Source organism: Amphiura filiformis, chromosome 8 (assembly GCF_039555335.1).
Source record: "Amphiura filiformis chromosome 8, Afil_fr2py, whole genome shotgun sequence".
In the NCBI taxonomy this organism is placed as follows: Eukaryota; Metazoa; Echinodermata; class Ophiuroidea; order Amphilepidida; family Amphiuridae; genus Amphiura; species Amphiura filiformis.
The window spans coordinates 18,892,531-18,906,049 of record NC_092635.1 but is presented as its reverse complement, the minus strand read 5'-3'; the positions used below and the strand labels follow the sequence as shown (position 1 = coordinate 18,906,049).

General features: G+C 37.8%; 1 pseudogene; it reads left to right on the top strand.

Moving 5' to 3' along the window:
* The first annotated feature begins 8,602 nt into the window (after positions 1–8,602).
* On the top strand, positions 8,603–10,661 carry LOC140158751 (very long chain fatty acid elongase 6 pseudogene; annotated as a pseudogene).
* Positions 10,662–13,519: the final 2,858 nt, after the last annotated feature.

Here is a 13,519-nt window from a genome sequence, read left to right as displayed (position 1 = left end):
CTATGAAAGTTGCAGTTGCAGTTATTGTTCATGTCAAGAGACTTAATATGGGTACATTCAAAATGAAGACTTTAGAAATTATAAGCACTGTCAATTCATGGTGTGCTTAGTTGAAAGTTGGGTACATGGGTGTGCAGAAGAGTGGGTGCATTTTTAGAAAACTGGTAGAGATCAGGTGTTTTTTTCTCAAAATGGTTTCTAAAAATCTGGCAAAGTGCAGATTCGTCCATTGTTTTTAAAACAAAATTTACAGAAATTGCCCAGAATTTAATTAATCAACTGTAATTTTGATGCAAAATAGTCACACAAATTTGTATAATTTTGTGTCTCTTTTTGGTCAAATTTTGTATATTTTTTGGGGAATGCTCTTGGGATCCCAGATGCACATCCAAGTCCTCTTGATAATGTTTTATTTATCATTTACTGATCCATATCATATAATTAAAGCCATAATGTATGACTTTTGTCAAATTTCAATTTTGTTATTCTTTAAAACTCATAATGCTGAAATAATATTAGAATTACAGTTACCTGCCAAAGCTGTCCATTTTAAGCTGAAATAACAAAGTGAAAGAAATTCCTCTTGCTATTTTTGGCTATTTAACACACAGTTCTAGTCATAATTATGACTATATGCAAATTGCTCTGTTGACCTCCACACACAACAAATTTGGCTGTATCTAATTAAGGTGTAAGTTGTATAAGATGTATAAACGTTATGCCAAAAAATGGGTTTGAAAAAAATCACTGTGAAAAAAATTAACCAATTTCACAAGATGTACATTGTGGCTTGAAGAGAATGGTATTGGACTGAGAGAGACACAGGTTATTTATGTAAGGGCGGTATCAACCATTTCAAGTAAGAAGTTTTTGTCATTTATGATTTACCTATAGGCATAGTGTATGAGTCTGGCCCCTTCAGATGGAGCTAGATGGGGGTGTTTAGCATCAGTTGTGGGGGGGGGGCAAAGCTGCACTGCTACTATAGGTAGCTCTATGGGGAACAGAAACACCAAAGTGCTCCGAGTTAAACAACTACCCCCTATAAAATGAAAGCATTTGGTTACATAACTTCACACACATTTCGACAAGTTGAAACATTAAAAACATGTGAAAGAGGAAACACCACAGATGGCCCATTTCAAAATAAAAAACAACACATTTTTCAAAATATTATGTTTTGTTTTAATTTTTACAAAAAATAAATAAAAAGTAAACTTAAGAAAATCCTAGTCATCCTGATATGAATTGATAATTTGGATGTTGAAAAGTGCAACTTTGTCTGAAACGTCATTTTTGAAAGATAAATTTGGACAAAAGAAAAAAGGAACAACTTTTTGTGGGTAGCTGAATGTTTCCTCTTTTCATATAGGTTTTTAAATGAGTCAAATCATTGAATGTGCTTGAAGTTATGAAACCAAATGTTTTGATTTTTTTCCTTTAAATCATTCTTCCATCCACAATATGTTTAGTATCGTTGAATGAAAGTCATGAGATGTACACCCCAGGGATGTACATACCGGTATGTACAATGTATTATTAGAACACAACAAGTCATGTTAAAATTTTTAACCAACACGGAACCTTGGTTAAAATTTTTATTAACCAACAAGTTTAAACTTCTGATGTGGGTTAGGCTAAAAAGTTAAAACTTGTTGGTTAAGATTTAACCAACAATTAATATGTGGTTTACCTGGTAATCCGTGTTGGTTAAAAAATTTCACCTGACTGCAATCTCAGCTCAGTTCCCGTAGCCTTCTCCACTGACTCCGTAGAAGATTATAACCAAACTGGCTGCGGAGGAGACTACCCAGATCATGCCTGTCCCAGACAGGCTTCAGATCAGGTCCAGATTAAATTATGGTTTACTGCCCTCAATTATTGGAGTTGCCTGTGGCTTTATAGTATATTCACAAGAACTTGAACTAGTGTTACTGAAACAATACTGACGTCCCTGGAGCTAGGTCAACTCTTTCACTACCAAGTACAAGCTCATTATTACCTAGCTGGGGGGTTTACACCCCCCAGCTAGGTATTGTAATCGTTCGGGTTCTTCCGCTGGCAACAAACCACTGTAATCTTCCCGTTTTCTTCCGCTGGCAACAAAGTGAAAATGCACATGTTTTTTTTTGTTACCCTTTGAGTATGAAACCCTGACTTGATGCTATGTAAGAATTATTTGACTAGTGAAGATATGGTTTGGTCTTTTGAATCATTGTTTTTCTAAAGGAATGAATGTGTTTGTTAGTTTGTTACTGTAATTTGTTATTTAACCTAAGGCACTTAATTAGTTGAAAAGGTAATTAATGACCTGTTGTTTCTGCAAGCCCAGGGAATGTATGTGTGGGAGGATTGATGGCTAATATGATTTTGGATGCAGTTAGTTGGAATTGAAAGGTTGTTGCAGAAAACTTGGATAATAGTGACAGTAGTTTGTGTAGGAAGCAATAGTTGAAATAATGGCATATGGGCACATGAACAAAGTGAATAACTTTAGGTGATTGCAAAGCCAAAGGTTTTCTTTAAGGTTGAATGTCAATGCAGTGGAAATAAGCAGTAATGGCATATTTATATAGGGTTTTTTTAATAGAAATGTGATTTTTGATATGAACCATGCAGGTGTGTTAAAGGCACTCCTTAACAGTAATTGTAGTATAAATTTATGGGTTTAATATTATGTTTACTATTAAAAGTACTAGTATTAGGCTCTGGCTTATCTTTTGATTTTGATTTTGCACCCGTATTTTACAGACTTTGGTGGTATGTTTGGAAACAGGGGATTAATGAGCCAGGCTTTAAAATGTTTAGCATTTATTTCTGTATGGTTATGTCCGACCTCTTTCTTTGTATTAATGAAAGTGTTCTCTGGCCTCTTTCTTTGTAATGAATGTGTTTTTGGCTTGATTAGTAATTCCAATGTTAGTACCGGTATATGAAACTATCAGATGTGTTTCCTTTGCAGTAGGAACTTTAATTCTTTCAGTGCCATTATCATGGCAGTTAATATCAAACTCTAGCTAGCATTTGTTTACAGGCTCTATGTTTTGCTTAAGTAAATGATTGTTGGGGATTTTCTTGTCTTCTGATGTTAGGGTTTTTTGTTTTATACTTATATCTTAGAGTATGTATCTTATTTTGTTTGATTAAAAACATCTTGCATTAATATATATTTGAATTCCAGTTCCTAATTTGTGTGGTTTAAAACATTAACAATTGGTGTTCTTGTATTTTACAGGGAAATTAAACATGGTTTAAGATTGTGCGCAATACAAAAATAGCTTGCAAATGGAATAGACCTACATGAATGCGGGACATGAATTCATTTGTTTTCCCTACCTTTTTTTGTTTGTTTATGAAGTTGGGGAAAATAGTATAAAAGCCTTTAAAAGTCTAGTAATTGGTAACTGTAAAAGAAGGGCAGGAACCCTTCATGATACCTCCGAGTCCACTGGGTATTATACTGTGCGTCTTTGGCAGCACTATTGTGGTGCCACATTACATTTGATGTAGTATATATGTCATGGACTGTAACATTTGAGCTGTTTAAGGGGTCAATAGGTCAGGGTATACAAGTAATATTGTAAATAATTTTTATTGCACAACCTTATGCCCTACAACAAGTTAAAACTGCATTTCTAAAAGGTTTCAGTGTTAGATGAAAATTGGTCAGTGCATCGTGGTATGATAAAATTCCTTCTATAATCTGTGGATAAATGTTTATAATCTGTGAGTTAATGGTACCAGTACATTTTATTGTTATCATGGTTATCACCCATTTGCTGTTTTCTGTAATCATGGTGATCTTGAATGAGAAATACTAGCTAGTACTAACAAGGTAAGACTGATCATAGTTTAATTAATTTAATTCTATTTAGTGATAGTTACAGGACTATTCATGGGTATTGGAATAATTCTGGTAGACCCTGCGCACAAGTATAACCCACAAGTATAACCCTAACCCTAATCCTCACCGTTTATAAACCTAACCCTAACCCTAACCCTAATTTAAATTTAAATTATAAGGGGCTGTCATTTTCTTTGGAAGGGGGCTCATGAATATACTGGGGAGTGGGGGTCATAGAATTTTAGACCAATTATAGGGGTTATAATTTTCAACACCCAAAATAGGGGGTATAGAATTATTAAGGGCTGGTGACTCAAACTTTTCAGCGCTGTGCATGTATTCTTGCACACAATCTTTCATTATATAATGCAGATATTTTGCGCATATAGCGAATCCAAATACACGCATTCCTACACCTGACTAGCAGCCTTTAGTTGGGTAGCCGTCGGCTACAATGCACTCAAAATGTGAAATGATTCGCCTTGGCGGAAATTTTAAACTGCATTCCATCACCCGTTTACACCTTCCGCATGAAAACACAGGCAGACAAAAGAATAACACAATACAGTTCCTTCGACAAAACACACAGCATGGTCTATTCGCTGTTGAAGTGACATAATAATCGGATTAATACACGCGGTATCTATGCATTGATGTACTTGCGAACAAAAGGGCTATATGTATGAATAGATGCGACGGGATTACCTCGGAATTATCTCCATTATATATATTATTAGCTATTATTCTATTAACCCTCCTCGTCCTTGCATCTTCTATAGGTGTTAGGCGGCTTTTATTTGCACAATTGACGCTCAAAGCACCAGGTTGGTGCTAGCGGCTACCCAAAGATGTCCGACCAAATCCTGACCATGACTTGGCTACTTGGATTCGTCTATAGCGCCTTCTTTACACACACAATTAAATTTTAACGCACTCCACACACTTTCTTTGCTCTAAAAGTTTTGATCGCTCCTCGCCTTTGTTCCGCAATGAATAATTTGTTTTGAGTCTGTGTAGGTGGAAGTGGGTGGGGGGGTCATAAAATTTTCGACCCAACATAGGGGGGTCTAAAAAATTGTGCCCATAATAGGAGGGTCATAAAATTTTTACTCCAGTCACCGACCCCCCCCGACGAAAAAATGACATCCCCTAACCAAACCCTAAAACACAGGGTGCACAGGGTAAACCAGAATTATACCTGGGTAATAATAATAATTTCTATTCATGTTTTAGTCCAAGACACAATATGTTTATCAGCACCGTTCAACATCTTTATTAACCACTCCCGTTTACTAACTGCTCCTGTTTACTCTACTAGTGCACCTGCAGCTGTGAGAGCCCTGATGCTGTGAGAGCACTGGCATGATAGCGATACTGTTTGATGACCTAAGACCTCGGTGTAATTTTTTTCATGCTCCCCTCATACGAAGGATTCCACCTATCAAGTTTAAGCCCAATAGGGCAAAGTTTAAATTTAGCCCCTACATGACCTTTGACCTCAATTTTGTTTTGCGCATATATTCCCCTCGTATCAAGGATTCCACCCACCAAGTTTGAGGCCGATAGGACAAAGTTTGAAATCCATGACCTTTGACCTTTGACCTCGGATGACCTCCATATAATGTTTTTCATGCTCCCCTCATACGAAGGTTTCGACCCACCAAGTTTGAGCCCGATCTGACCAAGTTTGAAATTTGACCCCTCCGTAATGACCTTTGACCTCAGTCGACCTCGATTTTATTTTGGGCATATATTCCCCTCATATCAAGGATCCCACCCACCAAGTTTGGGCCCGATTGGACAAAGTTTGAAATTTTGACCTTTGACCTTGACCTCCGATGACCTTCGAAACTACCTGGTAAACAGCGCCCGCCCGGTACCCATCTATGTGTGCAATATCGGGACGATGCGTCGAAGTGCGGCGGAACGCATAGCTGGACAGACACACACACAGACAGACACACACACAGACAGACAACGGCTATTAGTGCACCTGCAGCTGTAATGGCCATGTAGCTATTAGGGCACCATCTGCATGAGAGACACACTTTTGACCCCAGCTGACCTTTGAACTGGGATGACCTCGATGTAATTTTTCATGCTCGATCATATCAAGTCTAAGCACAATAGGGCAAAATTTAAATTTAGCCCCTAGATGACCTTTGACCTCGGCTGACCTCAATTTTGTTTCGCACATATATTCCCCTTATATCAAGGATTCCACCCACCAAGTTTGAGCCCGATAGGACAAAGTTTGAAATCCATGACCTTTGACCTCGGATGACCTCCATATAATGTTTTTCATGCTTCTCTCATACGAAGGATTCCATCCACCAAGTTTGAGCCAGATCGGACAAAGTTTGCAATTTGACCCCTCCGTAATGACCTTTGACCTCGGTTGACCTCGATTTTATTTTGGGCATATATTCCCCTCGTATCAAGGATCCCACCCACCAAATTTGAGCCTGATCGGACAAAGTTTGAAATTTGACCCCTCCGTAATGACCTTTGACCTCGGTTGACCTCGGCTTTATTTTGGGCATATATTCCCCTCGTATCAAGGACCCCACCTGCCAAGTTTGGGCCCGATCGGACAAAGTTTGAAATTTTGACCTTTGATCCATGCGGGGTATTTTTCCCCTATGACCTTTGACCTTGACCTCCGATGACCTTCAAAACCACCCGGTAAACAGCGCACGCCCGATACCCATCTATGTGTGAAATATCGGAACGATGCGTCGAAGCGCGTCGGAACGCATAGCCGGACAGACACACACACACACACACACAGACAGACAACGGCTATTATTTTAGTAGTATAGATAGATAGCTCCCGCTAGTTTTGAATAAAATAAACACACTATCTGTGGTCATCTTGTGACTCCCTACATTTTGGTCATCAAAAGTATTATGCCCCCCCCGTATTTTTATGCCTCCACCGCGAGGCATACTGTTTTTGCAATGTCCGTGCTTCCGTGCTTCCGTGCTTCCGTCCTTCCGTGCTTCCGTCCGGACGCTATATCTCAGGCATGCATGGGCGGATTGACTTCAGATTTTCAGGATAGGTGGGTCATGGTCAAAAACTCTGGCTACTTTTTTTGGGTGAGGTTCAAGGTCATATACTGAGGTTAAAGGTCATTTGAGGTCAGGGGGCCCATTTTCCTTATTTACCTCTTTTCTCAGAGACTAGGGGTCGCACGTTCATCAAACTTGGTGGGTGGGTGCATCTTGACCCCAGGCAGAACAAGTTTGTATTGGTTAGTGGGTCAAGGTCACCTGAGGTCACCCAGGGGTCATCTGAGGTCAAATGAGCAAAAACTGTTGTATGGCCATGATACTTGGTACATACAATCAACATTTAGTGCCAAATTTTTGGAAGGTCATTTTGGGGTCACCCAGGGGTCACCTGAGGTCAAATTAGTAAAAACTGTCGTATGGGCATGAAACTTGGTGGGTACAGTCAACATTTAGAGCGAAATTTTTGAAGGTCATTTTGAGGTCATCTGAGGTCAAATTAGTAAAAACTAGCATATGGGCATGAAACTTGGTGGGTACAGTCAACATTTAGAGCCAAATTTTTGGGAGGTCATATTGGGGTCATCCAGGGGTCATCTGAGGTCAAATTAGTAGAAACTGTCATACGTGCATGAAACTTGGTGGGTACAGTCAACATTTAGAGCCAAATATTTGGAAGGTCATTTTGGGGTCATTCAGGGTCACCCAGAGATCATCTGAGGTCAAATTGATACAAACTGCTTTGTATCAACTTTTGAGTGCCACATCGCTCCCTTTGGTGGAGGCATCACGGTCGACGCTGTGCGTCGAAAACCGCGACATCCGAGAACCGCGGTCCATCTAGTTCTTTCCTAAAATTTATGACCCCCTGTATATTTGGGATCCTCCTTCCAAAGAAAATAATAGCCCCTAAGGGGTATTTATGGGGCTCAAACTCAGTGACAACAAACCTCACAACCAGGGGACATTTTGCAGGGGTCATGTCAAATCTTAGAATTGCTGCATTTTCTGGCAATGTGTAGGGGTACGGAGCTCAAACTCAGTGACAATAAACTTGATGAGAAGAGTAACATTTTGGAATATTTTGCATGGATCAGGTCAAAGGTCAGCTGGGGTCAAATCTTCGAATTTCAATATCTGGACATCTGTGAGGGGTACTGGGCTCAATCTCGGTGACAACCTCATGACCTGGGGAACATATTGGAACATTTTGCACGAGTCAGCTCAAAAGACATCATTCTGGGGCCAAATCTTAGAATTGCGTTATCTGGACATCTGTAAGAGGTACAGGGCTCAAACTCGGTGACAACTCATGACCAGGGGTGAATTATGGAACATCTTGCAGGTGTCTGGTCAAAGGTCATCTGGGTCAAATCTTAGAATTGCATTTTCTGGACATCTGTGAGGAGTACAGGACTCAAAACTCAGTGACAACAAACCTCATCACAGGGGAACATTTTTGGAACATTTTGCAGGGGTCAGATACCTCCACAACACCAACATGCCCCAGCTAGGTTTGTGGTCTATGACCACCATTTGCCTCTAGTTATTTATTAAAATCGGCAGATTTCATTGTATTTCCACAAAACCTTCAGTGCAGTACATACCGGTATTGAGTTTTGTTTGCTGAATGTGAGGCCGGCTAATGAATGAACTTTGCAATAATTTTAGACTATACTGATTGGCTCATTGAATCACACATCCCCTTGAGAATCTGTGATTGAATGCATTCTGTTTCGGGACGCGGTTCCCTGGTTTCAATACCCCGTTCCAAACTTTACTCCAGATCAGTGAACATTTTTCGATAGAAATACTAATTCGGGGAATATGGGAATAACTAAAAAGTCAAACTCCTGGTTACCACAGACCAAACTTGTGTACAATAAAGTAAAAGATCATGGAGGTATATAAATATTTATATACCTCCATGAAAAGATGTCCTTCAACGTGTTCACTTATGAAATATGACTGAACCCCGGACTGAACGCGTGAAACGGTAAACACAATGCATGCATAGGCCTTGACAAGCAGCATGTGCCCATGATAGTTGAAGGAGTCGAGTTACCAATCTGCCTGTGTGTAGCAATACGAAAGCATACATCACGTTATAGTTTGATAATTTTATCTCATGGTATGACACAATTACTTCGGTCACCAGTTTGCTCATTCGTTAACTATTAACCAGGGAGCGTGCTAGTGAACTTGTCGCACTCTCGGTATACCATTCATAAATTCATTCAACTATGTGAAATTGTACAACTCACCACGGATATTCATAAGCCGGAACGGTACAGCTAGCTGAGCAGTTCAACCGGGAGTTCAACAGTAGGCCTATACTTGGAATACTACCATATTGTCAAGGTCTAATGATGGCAGAATTTGAAGTTGTGCTTCCAAATTTTACCCATGTACCTGCAGAAGTCTCTTTTGCATTTGAATTTGAGAAAAACTTTGACCATGTTGCCAAGTTAGGATGGTTCCAGCAATATTGGAAGATCGGATTCTTATTCTGTACTCTATATGTGTTGTTCATCTACTTCGGACAGAAATACATGCAAAATAGACCACGATTTGAGTTGTATCTTCCACTTTGTATGTGGTCTTTTACTTTGGCAGTGTTTAGTCTTATATGCGCCCTAAGAAGTTGGAATGAATTTATATACATCATTCGGCGATATGGATGGCATGCTAGCGCTTGCGATCCATCGTGCTTCACATCGGTAACCGGTTTCTGGGCGTGGCTTTTTACCGTTAGTAAACTTGTGGAACTTGGCGATACAGCCTTCATAGTGCTAAGAAAGCAAAAGCTGATCTTCCTTCATTGGTACCACCACATTACCGTACTTCTGTATTCGTGGTACAGTTATGGATATTGTACCGCACCTGGTCGGTACTTTGTCTTCATGAATGTCAATGTTCATACGGCAATGTACACTTATTATACGGCAAAAGCGGCCAAGTTATTCTCTATCCCACGATGGATAAATATGTTCATAACGATCTTCCAGACTACCCAGATGTTTGTAGGTCTCATGGTAAACCTCTATGCTCTTCATGTACTCAATAATGGAGGCGACTGCTCAACCAGTTATTACAACCTTCGAGTGTCTTTCCTCATGTATGCAAGTTACTTCGTACTTTTCATTCACTTCTTTTGTCAAGCTTATTTCGGTAAGAAACCATCTAAGACCGTTGCCAAGGAAAAATCGGTTGCTAATGGACATGGACATGTTATCGCAAATGGCCATTCCAATGGAGTCGAGAAGAAGAAAGAGCAGTAAACTATAGAAAAATATTCATTTTGAAGTTAACTTGCCCAGTCTAATTTATGTTTCTCTGGAAAAAAAAAGGGTGTTCTACATGTATGAGCCTTTGGTTGTACGCTATAATTATTAGCCTATATTTATTATGTTTGTTCCTGAAATGTACATTATTTGCAAATGCAAGCTTTCTCAGTGCCTTGAATCTTGACTCGTCTAGTTGTATATGAAGGGGATACCCGATACCCTGGAAACTGGGGCGTTACCCAGACACAACATGAAACATTGACATTGTAGTGAAGTCAAGTCAATAAAAAAAAGGACACGGTATGTAGGCCTATCCTTCTTGTCAAATGTCAACATATTAAAGGTATGCAAGCAAAATGAAAAGAGGTTGATAGACGGAAGTAGAAATGTAGATTTAACACAAGTTCACGAAACATTTCAATGAATACAGATTTTGATCAAAAATATAACAAATGAAGAATTTTGATTCGTTTTATTTTCTGAAACGTTATTAAATGATTTTGGTCAGAAGATGACGTTTGATTTATTGGTGCTCAATTGTTTTCAAAGAGAAATCGAAGTCTGTTTTGTACCATTTTTTAGTATTCTCTACAAAATAGTTTCTCTCTATGCATAATTAAATACTTTAGCCAATTTTAGTGATTGTAATGTATTAAAAGGGGGTATACTACAACCATGTGGTAAATTTGTGACTATTTTTGCATTTTTCACAAAAAATAATAACACACTGGTAACAAAAGTTATGTATAGGGGGCCTATTATTGGGGCAAGGAATCCAATTACTGAAATTTCAGTGACTCAAGACAAGCGGTTCACTAGTATATGATAGGAAACGAGGTACATCCCTAGCGGTACCTTATTTCTTATCATAAATAACAAACCGCTTGACTTGGGACACTGGAATTCCAGTGTAGTAATTGGATTCCTTGCCCCCATAATATACATAACTTTTGTTACCAATAGTTTTTGAGAAAAATCCAAAAATAGACGCAAATTTATCGAGGGGTGTATAGTACCCCCTTAAAATTATTAATTAGTTCGTTGTAATTCGCAGCATGCCAACATTCGATATCAATTATCATATTCTGTGGTATTTTGCATGCAGTATTCATCCAAATGGTGCTTATCAGTGGAGATATGACCACTTATTGACCTTTTTGGAATACGTGTGACCTCTTTTACTTGAAACATTGGTATGACTAAATAGGCCTTCAAGCCTATTATGGAATATCTTATCTATTTGTATGTTGATAGTCTAATAATATGTAGCTATCAATGGTTATGAGAGTTTAGAATTGACTATAGTTGTTATGTACTTCATCATCTTATAAGGACTGATACTATAAAGCAAACTTTTTGGGCAATTAATTATCACCAACATATATATTGTTGGAAAAAATACATGTTGCCATGGTAACGGCGTTTAATGAAAAACATTAGATCTAAGTCAGAATAGAGCCCTTACTCATTTTTTGTTCCTTTCTACATGGTTTAGATCAATTTAAATATACATTTGGGCAGATTTGTCAAACAAAAAGCATCAGAAAGTTAAACATTGCCTACACTGTTTATATTGAAAAACAAACAAACCTAGCAATTTGCTTCGTAATCAGTTCCTTTTAAAAAGAATGAAAATGATACCGTAACACTCATAATGATATTTTGCCTAATCCTAGTTTTGAATGTGTTTTGTTTATAATAATATAATTTGATTATACCATTGCTTGATTAATACCCACGTGAAATGTTTGATTTGGTAATAATTTGGCATAGGTTTATTATTATATGATACAGTACTATTATATGGTAAACTGTGAAACTCTGCATGTGTTTTGGCTTTTTTATGTAAGAAGCAAAATATTGGAGTGGACAAAAACTTATACTGATTTGGAAGTAAAACACATGTTAAAACTTGTAATCAACACGGATTACTAAGTGAATCACACAATTGTTTGTTGCATTTCGTGATCCACAGCCTCATCTCCCACTTCTCCCAAAAAAAGTTGAGATTTTTCTACCACTGGAAATCTCTCTGACACTCTTATATTGGTTAAGTTTTTAAAACAATTACGGTAATATGATTTTTTAATTAAATCCGGCAAAATGCCATTTTTGAGCATTTCCGAATTTTTTTAATTACAAAGATTTTTTTCAAACATAGTGACCCAAAAAGAGTTCCTTTTTGGTTTTAATAGGACATTCGAGGCTACTATTATACATCATAAAATATTTTCCTAAAATTTTATATTCATTTTAAGTTCAGATTTCCGGGAATTCCAGGAAGCAACTGAATCGGAATCAACTGAAATTTTAGGAACAAGCTTTTTCGTGGATATCTGCTGAAAAATGTCATAGTAAAAATTCCTTTAAAAAGGAAATGGGCGTACCAAAGAAAACTGGGATCACGAAACACTTCTTTAAACTTTTTAACACACGTTATCAGAACTTGTTGGTTATAAATTTTAATCAACAAAGTGTGTGTTTCACCTCAGATATTGGAATGGTAATCCGTGTTGGTTAAAATTGTGTCATGTGTTTTAAAAATAGTTTTAAAAATAGCTATAGGACTTAGTAACTTTGTACATTATATCAAATTTCATGAAAGTTCATCATTTTCATGTCTAGTTATTTATAGAAAATGTTGTATTTACATTATCATTCATTGTAAATGTTAATTTATTATAACATTAGGAACATTTTATAACGGACAGTTCTGTAAGAAAAAAGGTACATTTACGCGGAATACATATTAACCTGGTACGGCTTATGACAATATTATGTACTTCTGAGTCTTCTGTTTCATTTTTTTCGTCTCATTTGATTTTTACATTATTTTTTAGTCATGAGTAGTCCAACTAGTAGGACTTGGGTTTTCCTTAGTCACAGGTCATCTGCTCGATCTCTGATCGTGCAAGAAAGACAAACCCAACAGTTCTCGGACTTACTTGGTCGGTCTTTTTTGTACGATCAGAGATTGAGATGTCTATGACAAACTGAGAAAGAACATAGTACTAGTCGGACTAAACACCACTGGTTAGCCATCGACGTCATCAATGTATCTGCAATATGTTTGGACCCAGATCTTCAGTGTCTGTCACAAAAATGATACATTGGAAAAAGAAATATTGATATGACTATTTCTTTGGTAAGCATACATTGGTAATCACGATGCTATAAAATGTTTTAACATGTTTAATGGCATGCCACAATGCTGAGACTAGTTTACTAGGCCTATATTCTCAGCACAATGTTAAGATAGAAAACAGAACATGACAAGATTGGACCACGCCCTTTGAGGCGGTACTACACCCATTGATAAATTTGTGACTATATTTGCATTTGTCTCAAAAAATAATAACACACTGGTAACAAA